This window comes from Pteropus vampyrus, unplaced genomic scaffold (assembly GCF_000151845.1).
Source record: "Pteropus vampyrus isolate Shadow unplaced genomic scaffold, Pvam_2.0 Scaffold39, whole genome shotgun sequence".
Lineage (NCBI taxonomy): Eukaryota > Metazoa > Chordata > Mammalia > Chiroptera > Pteropodidae > Pteropus > Pteropus vampyrus.
The window spans coordinates 7,563,614-7,569,851 of record NW_011888820.1 but is presented as its reverse complement, the minus strand read 5'-3'; the positions used below and the strand labels follow the sequence as shown (position 1 = coordinate 7,569,851).

Sequence of the window (6,238 nt, the reverse complement as noted above, 5' to 3'; positions counted from 1 at the left end):
ATCAGTATACTTCCTTCTGAATACCTCAGCAAGTATACCATTAGCTAGAGTTCAGTATTTGTTTATAGTTTTTACTTTGTTTGAGGCATGATTTACATATAATGAAATGTACAGATCATAAATATTCATTTGCTGAGTTTAGATAAATGTGAATACTTCTATGACCCAACCCCTATCAAGATATAGAATATTATCATCACCCCAGAAAATTTCCTCATGCTTCTTCCCAGTCAATCCCAACTTCCACATCTATAAGCAAGCATTGTTATTTTTTTCCACCATAGATTAATTTTGCCTGTTTTAAAATGTCATATAAAGTGAATCATACAGTAGATATCCTTCATGTAAGACTTTTTTACACAGACTAAGACTTTTGAGATTCATCCATGTTAAGTATATTAGTTGTATTAATTTCTTAGGGTGGCCGTAAAAAAGTACCTAAAATTGAGTGGCTCAAAACAACAGAAATTTGTTGTAGACTAAAAATATGAAATTAAGGCATTGGCAGAGCCATGCTCTCTCTGATGGCACTGTGGGAGAATCCTTGCTTACTTCTGCTTTTGATGTTTGCCAATCGCCTATGGCACTGCTTGGCTTGGAGATGTGTCACTACTGTCACATGACTGTCTTCTCCCTGTGTATCTTCACATCATCTTCTCTGTGTGTGTCTCTGTATCCAAAGTTCCCCTTTTCATAAGGACATCAGTCATATTGGATTAGGGCCCACACCAGTGACCTCACTTTAACTTGATTACTTCTTTAAAAACCCCATTTCCAAGTAGGGTCACATTCTGAGGTACTAGGGGGTGTGGACTTCAACATATCTTTTGAAAGGGGATAGGATTCAACCCATAACAGTAGTTTATTCCCCTTTATTGCTGACTAATATTCCATTGTCTGAATATTTCAGTTTATTTTTAATCTATTCCATTAATGGACAATTAAACACATACCAATTTTGAGCTACTATGACAAAGCTGCTATGAATATCCTTGTAAAGTCATATTGTGTGTGTATGTTCATTTCTCTTATTAACTAGGAGTAGAATTGCTGGATCATAGAAAAAAAAAGGAATTTAATAAGAAACAGTCAGATCTTTTTCTAAAGTGGTTTTACCATTTTGTACACCCACTAACAATGTATAAAAATTTGGGTTGCCTTACTTTGTCACTGTCACAACATTGTCATTGTTGCAAGTAGTTTTTGTTTGTTTATTGTGATATTATTGTGACAAAAGAGCTTAGAACAAATTCACCAAAAATCAAAAGTTACATTGCCTTGGTGCAGATGCTCCTTGGTTCAGATGCTCTTGGTTTGGAAAACTCAGAGTAACTGCTGCTGCAAAGGTGGAGAACAAGGCAAATAGCCCAAAGCTGAGGCAAAGCGGGCCTCTATCTGTTCTACCAAAAGAAAGGGGAACTAAATGGTAGTGCAATGGTAATGAGTCCTTGCCAGAAGGAAGGTGGCCTGTGTGTCCTCATCTCTCTTGTGTGCAAGCTGGAGTTGGATGAAGGCCATTGTCAGGTACCTAGGGCTTCAGGGTCACTAGGGCTTGGGTAAGCAGGGAACAGTCCCCATATAGGTGGTAGCCAGGGAGACTAATACCCTACCACTGTGTGTGAGTAGATGGGTGCTGACTCTCCCAGCTATAATAACTCTGGAGGGTGTCCTCTCTACCAGCTGATGTGACATACTCCTCAAAGCTCCTTCAACACAGATGCAACTGATTCTAAAATGTATTCTTTTTCCTCCAAAAAGCAGAAATGATCACATCATTGAAGTTGTGCCCACAGGTAGAGGGCTCTAAACTTGAGGGGTGGAAAGGAACAAGGAGTGCTAGGCGTCTGAGTATCTAACAGGCCACAGGGACTGTGGTCATTTTTCTGGCCCTCTCGGCTTCCATCAGATCCTTGAGAACGGCCACCTTCTTTCCTCTTGCCTTACGGTCGGTTCTGCCTGAGACCCCTAGGAAGCTGGGTGGTTGGGAGGTGGAGTGCACCCGTGCTGGGAAGTGCTTTGATCTTCGGAGTCCAGCGAGAACCTCAATCCCCCTAGCCCGAACGGTGCTCCCTCACCATCCCACAGTGCAAGGAGAAGTGGAAGCTAACACAGAAAACAAAAATCTTCCCATCTCCCAGGTCCACTGTTAAGATTTCAGAGACAAATATACTCAAGAAAGTATATTTTTCAGTACTCAGTTGAAAGAATCTTTAAAAAAACTAACAGAAAAACGAAAACACAGTATTTTCTGTAAATGAAAACCCTCTTGGAACACAGGATGGGTGCTTTCGTTGATTACAACGGAGCAGTACTGCATCTTGACAAGCCTAGAGAGAGCGGGCACCCACACACATGCGGCAGATGACACCTGCTTTTGTGAGCAGCTCCCTCTAGGTGGCGCACTTCAGGGCTGGATACCGCTCTTGTTCGCAGATGACAGCTCCCTGGTCTCATCCTTCAGTTGCTGCAGCTTCTGAAACTCTGGCGTGCTATCCATGTTCCTGATCTGGTTGTGCAGGCCAGAGAACAACACTGAGGAGTCAACGGCCTCGTGACTTTCAGCCGGGTCTGGTGGATCTTCTCTGTCAGCTGATCCATGACTCTTGCTACTTGGAGCACAGATAAGCACAATTCTGTTGTCATGCTAAGCCAGGTGGTAGACGATGGTGGCATCGCTGTCTTGCTCATGCTTGGTGGTCTATGGATCAGGTTCAGTGGTCTCTGCAGCGTAGTTTTCACGGTGTAAACTTGAGAATGGCTGAGGTCCGGGAGCCCTTGTGCCATGAAGTACTTAGGACGCAGGCACTTGATGATTAGGTATGTCCACGGCCAAGCAGTTTATAGTAGGTGTAGACCCACATGGAGGTCTTGTTTGTAGAAAACGTTTTTAACGCACTTAGCATCCTGTCGAATAGGATTGACTTCCAAATAAAATCCACCTGGAAGTCATGAGTCACCTCCACAGGTGTACCCATACTACTCCACAGCTCAGTAGTGATCTCATCGGCATAATTATCAGGGACCTTGATGAAGCAGCTGATCCCTTTCCACAGGGGTGCTAGGTGCCCTTTATACTGCAGGCTTATATCATTCCCCTGCTTGAGCTGCAAGTCTCTGAACCAAATTATGACTAAATCCTCATTACCAGATTCAGTCTGGGGCAAAATGAAGTAGGCGATTCTCTTCTTGTTAACACCTGGGCCCCACCTGACCCTGATGTTGTCTCAAATCTGGGACTCTTTCAGTTTCTAATTGTAGTCGGCCTCCAGCTTGACCTGATGGCCAAACATGTTCTGGTACTGGATAGAGTCCTGGAACTGCAGGAGGACCTGCTGTAGCTCCTAGTCCACCCCACCCCGCCTTCCCCTCTCTTCTCCAGCTTGTTGATCTGCTGGGTGGTGACCTAGCCAGTCCCAACTGCTTCTACTTGGAAGGGATCTTGACCAGCTATGATGAGATTCTTTGGTTCAGGATAAGGAGCTGCCACTACAAGCTGTCCCAGTTGATGTCCTTCACGCTGTTCTGACTGGAGCAGGGCTGCCAGCACGGCAGCACCATGACCATGTTGGCCTTGACAGAAATGCAGCCCAGAAGGAAGACTGTTTTGGCAGCCTCAATTCTAACATTCCAGAACTGTCACTCCCTGCCCTCCCCTCGCCTTCCCAAAGGGACCCATCCTTATGTATTTTTTCCTCACGAGGTAATTTATAATGTGGCTGAACAAAGTGTATACATGTTATCGAAACCACTTCTTGCTGGTATTACAGTAAAGCTGGAAAGACTGATCGTTCATTCCGTTTTAACTACAGGCATATATGGGGAGATCCTTCGCATAATAAGTGTCTTATTCTTATCTTCTTTGAAAATCATCTCGGCCAATAACCAGCTGGTCTTGGCCATGATGTCATCCACATTCTGTATCACAGAAGGCCCTGGGTCCGCCAACCCGCAGCGTGGGGCTGTCAGCTCACAACAACTGCGCAGAAGGGGCCTTTGGCGCAGCAGCCACCTGCAGAGACTCCCGGGGCGTCATCATCTGGCGAGGGAGGGTGAAGTCATTGAACTCGAGCTCGGAGCCCTGCCTGTCGGCGCGGAGCAGCTCAGCCTCCTGGATGTTCAGGAAGGTGAGCATCTCCGACCTGGACCCTTATGTCTCCAAGCTCCTGTGCCGCCACGTAGAGCTTTCATGCTGGTTCCCCGCCACCGCACTTGAGCCCGTCGAAGCGAGGCCTAAGTCACCAGGCCGAGAGAGAGAGAGAGAGCAAGTCATGCACACCAAGCCACCACTGCCGTCGTCGCAGCCTAGCCCCCCGGAACTGCCTGCCCCTCTTGGAGCAGCTCCCAGCGGGAACCATCGCCGCTTGCACCTGTTGAAGGTATTGTTAATTTTAACCTATTCTGGTGGGTGTGAGGTGGCCTCTATTGCATTTGTTCATTTCAGATATTTTGAGTTTTAGAATTGCCATTTTCTTTTGATATAAATTCTTGTTTTCTGGTTAATTTCTCCATCTTGTCATCTATTATCTTTATTAGTCACGGTTATTTTAGCCTATCTGAAAAACAATATCTGGATCACCTGTGCATCAGTTTCTATTGCCTCTTTTTAAAATTTTATTTTGTATACCTGGTAAATTTTTTATTGGATTATGGAAATTATGTATAAAAATATAAATTTCGGTTTTCTGGTTAATTTCTCCATCTTGTCATCTATTATCTTTATTAAATATAAAAGTAAGAAAAGATATACAACAAAAACAGGAACCATAAGCAATCTGGTAATAAAGTGAAATATAAATCTATGACTTAGCAATTCCATTTCTAGGAAGTAAGCCAAGAGAAGTGAACACATATGTCCATAAAATCATATGTATACTATAGTGTTCATGGCAGACTTTATTCATAATAATCCAAATTTGAAAATAATCCAAAAATTCAGTACAAAAATAGATAAAGAAATTTATATTTATACAATGGAATACTACTTAACAATAAAAAAAAGAATGAACTTTTGACTGATGCAACATGAATAAATCTCAAAAATATTTGTCCAAATGAATCTAGATGCTAAAGAGTAGTTATGTAAAACCCACTTTTTACATGAATTCTAAGAACACAGATTTATTCTATGTTAATAGAAATCAGAAACCAGTTACCTCTGGGGTAAAGCAAACTGTAAAGGAAGAATTTGTTCCTATTGTCTTTTGAGCTTATGGAGTATTTTTTAAATTAAATTTTCTCTGCTTTTTTGACTTTTTAGTAATACTTGTATGTGTGTATGTCTGTCTGCTTGTGTATATTTTAGTGGTTACTCTAAAGATCGCAATATACACGTTGTCTCGATGCAAATAATGTATTACTACTTAAAGAACAATCCAAGAGGAGATGTAGGATGAAGAAAATGTTCTCTTTATTAATTTGGGTGGTTGTTACATGGAGGTATACAATTGTCAAAATCATGAAACTATACATTTAAGGTATATGGCATTGTTTTTATGTGATTTATACCTCACAAAAGTTTAAAGTGCAGCAATACTTCAAAACAAATCTGGACTAAGACATTATTTTATTTGTTTCTTTATAACAGTAGATAATAGGTGCATACAACTAGCCCCCTTCTGCTTCCTAAAAAAAGATAGTAAGATTCTAAAGATTGAGCTGGGCTTTGCTATCTTATTTTAATGGATCAGTTAGTAACATATAACTGAATATATGATTTAAACCATATTGAAAAGTTAGATCAGTGAATTTCTTCTTCCAATGGTAGTGGTTCTTACAGAACCTTTAATTTTAGATCCTGTGCATACCTCATAATATGTGTCCAAAATATTGGATAAACAGGGTGGAAAGAGTTTGGGTTTAAAAAGCAGAGTGTTTGTGCTTTGACTAGTACATCAAAACTACATAAAACATTAAATGAAGGAGTCATCTACTCAGGCTAAAATGACATGTATTCATAATTGTTTTGTGATTGGAACTGAAAGAAAATGTTACTAGAGCCTCTGGCCCAAAAGAATTTGAGGATATTATAAATATTTTCAATTATTTAAGGTAAAGATGGATATAATGTATGAACAGATAGGCATTCACAGTAGAGAAATGGAAACTAAAAAAGTGTCAAATAGAAATTTGAGAAGTGAGATGAAAAGTTCACTGGAGGTCATAACAAATTGGACAATAGAAAAAGTTAGTGGACTTGCAGATAAATCAATAGAAATAAGCCAAACCAAAGCCCAGAGTG

The 6,238-nt window shown here is 41.1% G+C and overlaps 1 pseudogene; it reads right to left on the bottom strand.

Annotated features, from left to right (window-relative positions):
• Positions 1-2,194: 2,194 nt before the first annotated feature.
• On the bottom strand, positions 2,195-4,355 carry LOC105290902 (annotated as a pseudogene).
• Positions 4,356-6,238: the final 1,883 nt, after the last annotated feature.